Source organism: Primulina eburnea, chromosome 11 (assembly GCF_022965805.1).
Source record: "Primulina eburnea isolate SZY01 chromosome 11, ASM2296580v1, whole genome shotgun sequence".
In the NCBI taxonomy this organism is placed as follows: Eukaryota; Viridiplantae; Streptophyta; class Magnoliopsida; order Lamiales; family Gesneriaceae; genus Primulina; species Primulina eburnea.
In genome coordinates this window covers 38,154,158-38,167,582 of record NC_133111.1, presented here as the reverse complement: position 1 = coordinate 38,167,582, position 13,425 = coordinate 38,154,158, and the positions used below count along the sequence as shown (strand labels likewise).

Sequence of the window (13,425 nt, the reverse complement as noted above, 5' to 3'; positions counted from 1 at the left end):
AGAAATTTAAGTGAAAATAAGAATAGTGTAACGCAGTCCTTGTGGATCGATACTCGTATTCACGTACGTTTATTATAACTTGACTATCGTGCACTTGCGATATTTTAAATCGAGCTTTCATTTATAAAACAAATTTTGGGACTATTCACTGTGCAAGTTTGGCTCGATCAAGTTTTTGGCGCCGTTGCCGGGGACTGTTGATTCACAATTTTTTATTTTTCATTTAAATTCTTTAGTATTATTTATTTTATTGTTAGTTGATACTCCTATTCTGTTGCAGATTTTTCTTGTGGTGCATGCGAAGATCACTCGACGTGGAGCTTGAATTTGACCCTGAAATCGAAAGAACTTTCCGCAGACGAAGACAGCAACAAAGACTCAAAGAACAGATGGAAAGACACGAGCAAGAACGTGGAGAGGAACAGCGTGACAATAGACAAGTTGAGATACCACGTCGCATTCCGATGATGGATTATGCACAACCGTCTCTTGAGGGAGCACGTCCAAGCATCGTGAGACCAGTCATCCGAGCTAACCAGTTTGAGATCAAGCCAGCTATCATTCAGATGATTCAAAACACTGTTCAATTTGGGGGAAGTGCACTTGACGACCCTAATTCTCATATAGCTGATTTTCTTGAAATTTGCGATACTTTTAAGTTTAATGCTGTGTCTGATGATGCTGTTCGTTTGCGTTTATTTCCATTTTCACTAAGAGATAAAGCTAAGGCGTGGTTAAACTGTTTGCCTGTAGGGTCTATCACTACATGGGAGGATATGGCGAAGGCATTCCTGACCAAGTACTTTCCTCCGTCGAAGACTATGAAGCTGAGAGCCGACATTACTACTTTTGCTCAATATGAGCTTGAGTCACTTTACGAGGCGTGGGAGCGATACAAGGATTTATTGAGGAGATGTCCACACCATGAGCTACCTCTTGGGTTAGTTGTTTAAACTTTTTACTACGGTCTGCTTACTTCTAACCGTACCATGATAGATGCTGCTGCCTGTGGTAATTTGCTGAGAAAAACGGCTGAGGAAGGATATGAATTATTGGAGGAGATGGCTGCTAGCAGCTATCATCCTCATTCTGATAGGCAGAAACGAGGTGCGGGGGTTAATCAAGTTACTGATTTGTCTGCGGTGTCAGCACAGTTGGAGGCTTTGAACAGAAAGATTGATGGGATGAGTGCGAGTGGATCGGTTATGCGTCTGCAAGAGATTTTCTGTGATAAGTGTGGAGGTGAGCATGACGTGCAGGATTGCCAAGATGGCAATCCATTCTATGTGCCTGAGGGAGCAAAACACGTGGGATTCCAGAACCGTCCTAGAAATGACCCTTATTCAAACTCCTATAATCCGGGATGGAGGAATCACCCAAACTTTTCGTGGGGAGGTCAAAACAACCAAAACCGCCAACAAAGAGGGCCACCACATGGGATGCACCAAGGATTCAAGCCAGAACCACCTAGGGAGGAGAAGTCAAATTTAGAGCAAATGATGACTAAATTTATTTCTGCAACCGAGACGAGATTTCAGAATCAGGATGCATCCATAAAAGGGTTAGAGAATCAAATTGGACAATTGGCTAAGTTAATTGCTAATAGGGAGCAAGGAACTTTGCCAAGCAACACGGAGACTAACCCGAGAGAGCATGTGAAAGCTGTGGAATTGCGCAGTGGAAAGGCACTTGAGTCTAAGGAGGAAAAGAACAAGCAAGGTGAGGATGAGGTGGAACAGCAAGGAGGTAAGTCTTCTAACTCTACTTTTACACCTATTGCACCGAGTAAAATTGTTATCCCCCCACCTTTTCCTGCAGCACTGAAAAAAGCTAAGTTAGATGCACAATTTGGTAAATTTCTTGAGATATTCAAAAAACTGCATATTAACATTCCTTTTGCTGATGCTTTACTGAATATGCCAAGTTATGCAAAATTCTTGAAAGATATCTTAGCAAACAAGCGGAAGCTAGAAGATCATATGACTGTGAACTTGACTGAAAATTGCTCCGCTTTAGTTCAAAACAGGATGCCTCCTAAGCAAAAAGATCCAGGGAGTTTCTCTATACCTTGCATTATTGGTGATATTAATTTTCATAAAGCTCTATGTGATCTTGGTGCGAGTATTAATTTGATGCCGTATTCTGTGTTTAGGAGACTGGGATTGGGTGAACCCAAGCCAACTAGGATGTCATTGCAGCTGGCTGACAGATCTGTCAAGTATCCACGTGGGATTATCGAAGATGTCTTGGTGAAAGTGGATAAGTTTATTTTTCCTGCAGATTTTGTAGTACTTGATATGGAGGAAGATTTGGAGATGCCTTTAATCCTAGGGAGACCATTTCTGGCTACAGGGAAAGCACTGATCGATGTTGACGAGGGAAAATTGAGACTGAGAGTTGGAGAAGAAGAAATTATTTTTGATGTCTTTAATACTCTCAAGCACACAATGCACGATGATAGTTGTTTTCGCGTTGATGTCTTAGATTCTCTTGTTTGTGATTTTGTGCAGGATGGATTGCAAGAGCCATTGGAGGCTACTCTCACTACTGAAAAACAGGAGGACGAGCTGGACAAGGAAAGGATGGAGATGGTAGCTCATTTGAATGCCATTCCACCTTGGAGAAAGCAAGTGAGGCTTCGACTAGAGGAATTGGGGGATAGAAAAGATTTAGTGCCTCAAAAGTCAAGCCTAGAGGAGCCACCCACTTTGGAGCTCAAACCACTACCTCCACATCTCAAGTACGTATATTTAGGAGAAAATAATAAACTGCCTGTTATTATTTCCTCTTCTTTGACAGACGATATGGAGAGTAAGCTCTTGGGAGTCCTTAAGGAGCATAGAGGAGCATTCGCTTGGAAAGTTTCGGACATCAAGGGGATAAGTCCTTCGATCTGCATGCACAAAATCCTAATGGAAGATAAGTACTCACCTCTAGCACAACCACAAAGGAGACTCAATCCAAAGATGCAAGAGGTAGTAAAAGCTGAAACGATCAAACTTCTGGACGCAGGTATTATCTATCCTATCTCTGATAGTGCGTGGGTAAGTCCTGTACAATGTGTGCCTAAAAAGGGTGGGATTACTGTTATTACCAATGAAAAAAATGAGTTGATTCCCACTAGAATCGTTACGGGTTGGCGTGTGTGCATGGATTATAGGAAATTAAATGATGCAACCCGTAAAGATCACTTCCCCTTGCCATTTATTGATCAAATGATTGAACGATTAGCCGGTCATGAATTTTACTGTTTTTTGGATGGATATTCGGGATACAACCAAATCACAATTGCACCCGAGGACCAAGAGAAAACTACTTTCACTTGCCCTTATGGTACTTTTGCGTTTAGGCGTATGCCCTTTGGTCTATGCAATGCACCTGCTACATTTCAAAGATGCATGACCGCTATTTTTCATGACATGATTGAGAATTTTCTTGAAGTTTTTATGGATGATTTCTCTATTTTTGGCTCTTCATTTGATGAATGTTTAAAAAATTTGAATTTGGTGCTCATTAGATGTGAAGAGAGCAATTTGGTGTTAAATTGGGAGAAATGTCACTTCATGGTGCAAGAGGGGATTGTGTTAGGACACAAAGTATCGGAGAATGGAATCGAGGTCGACAAGGCCAAGGTGGAAGTGATCAAAAATCTACCACCACCTTCATCGATAAAGGGAGTTCGAAGTTTCCTAGGCCATGCGGGTTTTTATAGGCGTTTTATTAAGGATTTTTCTAAAATTGCTAAACCTTTATCCTCTTTGTTGATGAAAGATGTTGAGTTTAATTTTGATTCTACTTGTCTGCAGGCATTCGAAGTACTCAAGAAGAGCTTGGTGACAGCACCTGTGCTGACTGCCCCTGATTGAGAGTTACCGTTTGAGGTAATGTGCGATGCTAGTGATACAGCTGTTGGTGCGGTGCTGGGTCAAAGGAAGAACAAGGTATTTCATACCATCTACTATGCAAGTAAGACCTTAAATGATGCTCAATTGAATTATGCTACTACTGAAAAGGAACTACTTGCTATAGTATTTGCTTTTGAGAAATTTCATTCATACCTTGTTCTGTCTAAAGTGATTGTGTATACAGATCATTCTGCCCTAAAATACTTGCTTGCTAAGAAAGATGCGAAACCTAGGTTAATTAGGTGGATTTTACTATTGCAAGAATTTGATCTCGAGATTCGAGATAAAAAGGGTGTAGAAAATGTGGTTGCTGATCATCTGTCTAGGCTTGAGGATGTTAGAATTAATGGCTTTAACACTGATATAGATGACTGGTTCCCTGATGAGCAATTGTTTGAGGTAAATGCGTGCCCTTGGTATGCCAATTTCGCAAATTTTCTTGTCACTGGCACACCTCCCCCAAATTTATCGTTTCACCAAAGAAAGAAATTCTTTTCTGACGTGAAATATTATTTTTGGGAGGAACCGTTTTTGTTTAAAATCTGTGCAGATGCCATGATAAGGAGATGTGTAGCGGAGGAGGAAACCAGTCAAATTCTGAACCACTGCCATGACCGTGAGGTAGGTGGTCACTTTGGACCCATACGGACGGCATCTAAGGTACTCGAATGTGGCTTCTATTGGCCAACTCTTTTTAAGGATGCTCGTTTGTATGTTCTCAATTGTGATAGATGCCAACGCACAGGTAATATTTCTAACCGTCATGAGATGCCTTTGAATAACATTATTGAGTGTGAAATATTTGATGTGTGGGGGATTGATTTTATGGGTCCTTTTCCTGCGTCTTTTACAAAGAAATTTATTTTGGTGGCAGTAGAGTATGTATCTAAATGGGTGGAGGCGGAGGCTTGTGCCACGAATGATGCACAAGTGGTGTTAAAAATTTTTGAAAAAACACATTTTTAATCGATTCGGTACACCACGTGCAATCATAAGTGATGGTGGCACCCATTTTTGCAACAAAATTTTTGATAAACTGATGGGCAAATATGGTGTCACCCACAAAGTTTCCACTCCATACCACCCTCAGACTAGTGGACAAGTTGAAGTGTCCAATCGAGAGATTAAGAGGATTTTAGAAAAGACGGTTAATGTGAATCGAAAGGACTGGTCCATTCGGTTAGATGATGCTTTGTGGGCTTATCGTACTGCGTTCAAAACACCTATAGGCACTACACCATATAGGTTAATTTTTGGTAAAGCATGTCATCTACCCGTAGAATTAGAGCATAGAGCATATTGGGCGACCAAGGCACTGAACTTTGATTTTGCTCTTGCAGGTGAAAAACGACTGTTGCAGTTGAGTCAGTTGGATGAGTTCCGAGGTACAGCGTATGATCTTGCCCTATCTTACAAGGAACGCACCAAAAGAGCCCATGAAACACATTGTAAGAAGAGAATTCAAAGTGGGTGAAGCGGTGTTGTTATACAACTCTCGCTTACGACTCTTTCCGGGCAAGCTGAAGTCAAGATGGTCAGGACCATTCGTTATAGCCGAGGTGTTCCCATCAGGTGCAGTGGTGTTGCATGACGGCAAGGAAGGGACGTTTACTGTGAACGCCCAAAGATTAAAGCACTATATTGGTGGCACGATTGAGCCACAAATTGGAGTCACTCGGCTCCAAGACAGTCGTTAAGGACATGGGTGAAAAGTCGAGCTCTAGACGATAAATTGAGAACTACTTCTACTCCTTATTTTATTCTTTTCGTAGTTAATTAATTGCATCATTTGCATTTAGATAATTGCATGGCATTTGCATTAAAATTTTTTTTCAAAATGATTTCGAAAATACCTCACTAGGGCGGTTCATTTTAACCGCCCCAGCGAGAGGTTGTAATTTGTAATGGATTTTTGGCCGAGCATGCATCGCTAGGGCGGACACTTTTGTCCGCCCCAGCGAGGAATCGAAATTTTCAAAAACATTTTTTCCCGAAAATCCCTCGCTAGGGCGGTCAAACTTGACCGCCCCCGCGAGTGTTACAACTTTTCAAAATAATTTTAGTCGAGGATGTCTCGCTCGGGCGGTCTAAACTGACCGTCCTAACGAACACTCGCGTCTTTTTAAAATTTTTAAAACCGAGGTTCTCCCGCTAGGGCGGACACTTTTGTCCGCCCCAGCGAGCACTCGTAATTTTCGGGCAGACAGACTCTCGCTAGGGCGGACACTTTTGACCGCCCTAGCGAGTCGCGAATGTTTAAAAGCTGCGCCCTCCCTTCTCTCTTCTCCCACTCGCAAAACCTACACTTTTCTCTCAAATTTTCGCCCCTCCACTCCAGATCTGAAGCGATTGACGTGGTTTCTTGCCAATTTACAGGTATATTTGTGAATCTCCATTGTTGCAAAGCCCAAGACGCGATTTTCCCGGCCAAATCTACACTCTCCGACCACCACCCACGCCGCCGCCTCTTCACGTTCCGGCGAGCTTCCAAATTTTCCGGCGACTTCATATTACTTGTGCACTCTACTCTTACCATGGCTTCCAAACGCTCGAAGGTAACCCGCGGTGCCTCTAGTTCTCGATCCACCCCCTCTATATTTGTGAATGATAGGGCTAGGGAGCGATTTGAGCAAGCTAAACTCCATAGAAAACCAATCCCTGAGAGGGGATGTACTTCGTGGATTTTAGATAATATTTTTGAGGAGTTCCAGGTTGCAGGACGAGGGTGGACGAATTTTTTAGCACAACCGAATGCGGCTGTGGTGCCGGTTGTACGTGAGTTTTACGCTAACGCCCCGGAAGGGACTGAAAATAAGACTAGGGTGAGGGGACGTCAAGTACCATATGATCCTAAAACGATAAATGATTTGTTGGGTTTACCGGCAGTGGATGATTCGGTATTCCAGGCTTGGGTGCTGAATCCGGATTACGATCTGATCATTCACACATTGTGTTATTCGGGCACTACGTGGAAGCAGCCGGGAACGTATACGGTGTTTCTTGAGAAATTTTTGAAGGTGGAGGCGGCACTTTGGTATGCCTTTCTATCGAAGAGATTGATGCCGGTAGGGCATACGAGTGATGTACAGCGGGATAGGGCGGTGGTTCTTTATGCGATCTATACCGGGATGCCTATTGATGTGGGCAAACTCATATTCGGGCAGCTGACTATCTGTATCAATTGCAACAATTTAGCCTTTTATTTCCCCACTATCGTGACTGAGCTATGTGCCCGCGCGGGTGTGATTTTCGCGCACGATGATGAGTGGCTACCGCCACTGAGATCCATCGATGAGGCTCTGCATACCTCCAAGTACGCGAAGAGACGGGATGAGCTGCCCGCTGATGTATTTTACGGTCACGTGCAAGCCGCTCCACCACCGCCGGTCGTCGGACATCCACCACCACCGCAGCCACGCCGCCGTGCCATTCGAGACCGAGTCGACGAGTTGGGCGCTTGGGCCACCTACCAGACTCATTATCAGGCCATCGACCAAGCCCACACTCTGAACATCGAGTACTTGGTGCAGGGCATCTCGACTCACTTGGGCTTAGACACTTCCGGCCGGCCGCCTGTTCCAGCATACCCGCCACCTTTCCACTTCCAGTACACGTATCCTATGCCGCCTGCAGCTGACGAGGGCAGTCCACCACCTGAGCATGATGAGGAGGAGGAGTTTTGATCAGGGGAGTTCACTGTTTCCCCTTTCTTTTTCTTTTGCATTTTCTATTGTTGCATTTGAATTCATAAGTTGTTATTGTTTTTCGTGTCTGTTTCGTTTTGTGCGATGAGGGCATTGCACAACTCTAGTATGAGGGGGTCGGGTAGTTTGTTTTGTTTGTTTGTTCAGTTATTTAGTTTGTTAGTTGGGTTTTTAAGTCGGTGTATTTTCGTTGTTAGATTGTGAGTCGTTTATGGTGAGTTGACATGATTTATGAGCCGATGATGATGTTGCTTTGAGAAATATTGATTGGGTCAATGCATGAATGATACTCTGGATTGTTGAAACATGAGTTTTGGTGCAAATTTTGAACTTTTTGAGCACATATGTGTGGGGCCTAGAATTTTGTAGGAATAATGGTGAAATTTGAAATTCTTGTTGGTTAACTTGAAAGACATCACGTATGAATTGATTTAGCATGAAAACCCGTGGAAATAAGTCACTAATTGAGATCGTGCATGATAGCATTTGACTGACCTTGAACCGTACATATGCCCCCTTGTCAATATCCTGAATTCAAATACAGTACTCCTAACCAGCTGTAATCCAAAAAGATATATTCTTAGCCTAGGGAGTACATGTGTGAAAATTGTGCATCAAAATGTTGAAATAACAAAGTTCTTGTAAAAAGAACTTTGTGAAAAAAGGAGATGTAAGGTGAGGGGGAGCCGAAAATAAAAGGAATGAAATTCTATTCCTAGGCTAAAAGTTGGAGATGTAAGGAGTCGAGGAAGTCTGACACACAGTCTTGACAATTGCACAATGAAAATGATCGATGTACTCCCAACTTTTCGCCACTTGAGCTTATTTTCTTTCCTTTCGACACCCTTCTATGCACTTAAAAATTGACTAAAGTTCAAAATGATGGTTAGTGATGAATGGACACGGGGATGCATGCTAGTGAGATTTGTATTGAAGTGTTAATTGAGTGACTTGCATAACTTGACGATTGATCTATTTGACGTACGAATGACTAGACCCACCATGACACACACACGTTCGAATTAGTGCCAAGACTTATTTGTAGATGAAAAAGAGTATTTATTTGTGAAATGACTTGATTATGATGTGAAAAAATTTACTGAGGCACGAACATAAAATTGTTAACTCACCATTAACTTTTTCTGGTGTTGGTTATTTCGTTTTTTTTTATTTATTTTGTCTGTTTAGAATCTCGTGCTTTAACCTATTTTACTCGAGGGCGAGCAAAAGGTTAGTATGAGGGGGTTGATAGGACTCGTTTTTACGTGTTTTTAGTGTTGGTTTCGAGTCGCATTCATACATCATATTAGCTTGTTCTAGTTTATTCTTGCATTTTGTTTGCATTATTTAGCATATGACTGATTTCGTGTGTTTTGTGGTATTTTGTAGGAATGGAACCAAATATAGCAGAAAATGGGCACAACAACGAAGAAGCCTCGCTAGGGCGGTCAGTACCGAGGATATCGAACAGAAGACCTCTCGCTAGGGCGGTTAAAACTGACCGCCCCAGCGAGACTGCTAGCCTGGACAAGAGAATTTAACAGAAGATCTCTCGCTCGGGCGGTCAAAAGTGGCCGCCCCAGCGAGACTAGAGAGAAGGCTCAAAGTTTTTATTCGAGAGTCACTCGCCCCAGCGGTCAAAACCTACCGCCCTAGCGAGTTACGCGATCCAGCAAGATTCTGCGAGATTTGTTTCTATTTTCATGGACTCTATCCAAGACCACTAACCTAATACACGAGATTGGGCGCCGTTTTTCAGACTTACACATCATATTTTCATCATTTTTTCTGGGAGAGAAGGCTAGGAGTAAGGAAGACTTTCGAAGAACTCGAGAATTCCAAGCGTCGCAGCCATCTTCCATCGTCATATTTAGTATTTTATTATTCAGTATTTTATTCTCTTGCATAGATTGTTGATTTTTAGTATGAATTTGGTTGGCTAAACTCTAAATTTGTTGGGATTTGAGGGGATCCTACCCATACTCGTTGTTTAACATTATTTCTTGACATTTTTACAAGTGATTTGTTTATGCTATTGTTATTTCTTGTTTCAAGCGAAGCCTAGCTATCTTCCTTTGATTATTGCATGTTGTTAACGATTTCGACAGACTAATTAACAATAGGATCGCATAGTATAAACCACGGACTTACAATTTTAGTAGACATACGGAATTGGGTACGTGTCGATAGTAATAGTTCACCCGGATGAAAGCTAGTGGATTCCATAGAACGTAATGCAATCGTGAACTGTTAAATAATTGAGGACACTTGATTACTGCATGTTTATGATTAGTATTAATATAGCTCGACAGAGTATATTGATTAGTCTAGGGAATTCCGTCGAATGCACGAGTAAAAGTCGAGTCTAATTATCTGAACACGAGTGGTAGGTGAACTGATAATTCCCAACAAATTCGTTTCTCATTTGATTTTCATCCAATTTAATCATTGATTTCTTGATTATTTGTTCTTGCATTTTAATCATTTTAGTATTAAATTCACTTTAGTTTAATCACCAACTCCATCTATCGTTGCTAGAGAAATTTAAGTGAAAATAAGAATAGTGTAACGCAGTCCTTGTGGATCGATACTCGTATTCACGTACGTTTATTATAACTTGACTATCGTGCACTTGCGATATTTTAAATCGAGCTTTCATTTATAAAACAAATTTTGGGACTATTCACTGTGCAAGTTTGGCTCGATCAGTCATGCACAATATGCTGAGGTCCAACGTTAAGCAAATTCGTGAAACTTTGTGTGTTGGACCAATAAGGAGTCTGAAAATCAGTTTGACCAAACGGATGCAAATCACCGAACCTTGGATCACTGAAAATACCAGATTGAGTATTAGAGGTTCTTGCAATATTCAATTCACCTGACGTAATAATCGTAGAGTCTCCTGCAAACCCACTTGGTTGCCTAATCATGTCACTTCCCCATCCTAATGATGACTGATGCGAAAACGGAGAAGGCGTACTAAAATTTTGTTGAACATTCATTTTTCCAACAAAAGTATTGTACGGACGTGGTTGAAAACCAACGACATTCACTGCAGGTGATATAGTGCGCACAGTTATTCGATTGTACCATTGAAAGTAGTCTTCGTAAGTTTGCATCGATCGCTTGTGTCGCACCCCTTTACTAACATATCTGAGCCGATTATTCCACAACTCAATTGAATTTCTATGATACTCTCTCCAATCGGTGTTTCGATGTCCTATTTTCGTGATATTATGCATATCGTCATTGTCGACTGCAGACCCTTGAATTGATTGCTGTCTTTGAAATTGTCGCATTACACGATTAGGACGATGCATCTCCACGAAGTCAAAGCATATAAAGGGACAAACACATCGTCATATTTTATTGTCATATGAATCAATAATCGTCTTCACATCTATGTCATTTTTCTGATATACGCTCCAATTAAACTGTAAAAAAAAGTAAATTAAATGTCAGTATTCATTTAATAAATCAAAATAAAATAGTCTTCGTGTCATCAATATTATGTATTAATATTTTATAATACCTCATTATTATTCATACGATCTAGAGAATCCCTTATAATTCTTACAGAATATGTTGGCGAATGTGTGTAACTAAATCCATATTTCCACCTACAATTATAAAAAAAACAAATACATATCAACAAAATAGACAAGATATATATGATATTACCACCATAAATTTTAAACATTACAGTGCACCATATGGAGAAACTGGAATGAAAGCATCCGGATCAACGGGAGGTACAACTAATGTTAACCCATTTCGATCGAGGTTAACACATTTAATCCTGCTCCATGCCCATACCTATTTATAATAATTAAAAAAATTAACAAATTTAACCAAAATATTATGTTAAATATTCACATCACATTAATGATACATGGAGGATACATAAAGGTCCAGCCATTGTATTCTTCTCTATACGTGATGCGTTACACAACTCACGGTATAGAAATGCTAAAACTGCACTACCCCAACTATAAGACTTCACGTTATCAACATCTCGTAGCAGTTGCAAAAATATAAGTCTAGCTGACCCTCCTTGGTAGTGAGGGAACATTATTCCTCCAATAATCATTAACGCAACGCAACGAGTAAATTTCACAACATCTACTTCTGAAGTTTCATCATTAACAAGGTTAGATATACAATGATCTTGTAGTGCAGTCATAGATAGATGACCACCTTTCAAATAATTTGAGGCTGGCAACAATCCAAACATATGTGTTGTCATTCCTCAATTTTATGTGACACATCTACTCCAGTTACTGCTTCACCATCAATTGTTAGACCCCAAATTATTGAAACATCTTGTAATGTCACTGTTGTTTCACCACATGTAAAATGAAACGTATGTGTCTCGCGTCGCCAACGTTCAACAAGCGCAGTAATCAAATGATTATCAAGAACTTGAGAGCCACATTCTAAAACTCCATAAAAACCCATATGATTTAAATATGCGAGTACACGCCTGTATAAATAATTATCAGTATACAACTTCCAAATCAAATGGTCCGACCTCTTCACTTTGACAATATCATCAACTGTTAACGAAGACACGCTTAATGACATATGTGTCGCTTGTAAATAGAGGACACTGAGATCTTCTGGATTTCGATTATCTGTCATTCTGAACTATGCTCTAGATCTTCTCAACTTTTTCAAAAAAAAATTCGGTGAGGAATTGAGAAACCGATGAATGAGAGAGTAAAGATAAGAGAAGGGAAGGAACGAAGAAGGAATCGGGTAAGATAAGGATTGGATTAATGGAGTAGGGACACGTGGGCGCGGTAAGATAAGAATTGGATGAATGGAGTAGGGACACGTGGGTGGCGCTCCACGTAGGAGCGTCCGCGCTTGGTAAGCTCCACGTAGGAGCGTCCGCGCGGATTGCATTAGTTGTGCAAAACTTATTTTTTTCAAATTAGTTTTTAAATAAATTTTAAAATTTAAATTATTTTTTAAAAAAAACCCTGATAATGCCACAAGTTAATTTTGATCTTCTTTTTGTGTTCCAACTCCCCCATTTCCTTCAAAAGCACTTGTCATGCACATGAAGATGGATTTTAAGCCCATGTTTTTGAGTTTGCCCGGGTAAATCCTGTAAAAAGAAATATAATATGTCTCTCTGTTTTAAATCACATTCTACTAATCTTCGACTCAACCACCTACCTAACTTCAAGGAACAATCTATACTAAAAATAAAATAAGTTGCACAAAAATGGCATTTGTTTATGAAAAATGTATCTTGTTTGGATGTATAAATTAAAAAGAAAAAACTACTCACGCACAGTAAACATGCATAAATAAAATCCGCTTATTCTATATCCGGAGATTCAATAGTAATTTTTGTTACTTATCTTTTTTAAATAGTTTACGCTGGCTTGCTCGGTTCTAAAAGAAGAGTTCGGAAAAGAGTCAACCTAGAAGAGGAGGCCTATTACTTTAATTCCCTTACTTATTGACCTTGAGGGCTTTACCTAGAGGTAAAGCCGGGTTTCCTTTCGTTCGGTAGGCTAGGTTTGCTCATCCTTTTTCATCACAGCTCTGCTAATTGGTTGTTTGCGGGGAATTTCAATTCAAATCACTCAGTGAAAGTAGAAGCATATGAGATATCAGATAAGTTTGATTCAGAGCTAAGTAACATTCTACTCTGGTGGAATAGAATAGTTTGGTTGAAATACATTCAATACAGTCTTTACTTAGTTGTGGTTATTAAAAACTAACTAGGTTCATAACGACTGAGGTGAGATTTTAAAACAATTATAAAGTACGAAACATTGTGAGATCTTACACGAGATTGA

At 40.5% G+C, this 13,425-nt stretch overlaps 1 non-coding gene across 1 annotated transcript; it reads right to left on the bottom strand.

The window, feature by feature from the left end:
• Positions 1–824: 824 nt before the first annotated feature.
• Positions 825–931, bottom strand: LOC140806455 (small nucleolar RNA R71). Its single transcript, XR_012112529.1, has one exon. It is a non-coding gene; the product is annotated as a small nucleolar RNA R71 (small nucleolar RNA).
• Positions 932–13,425: the final 12,494 nt, after the last annotated feature.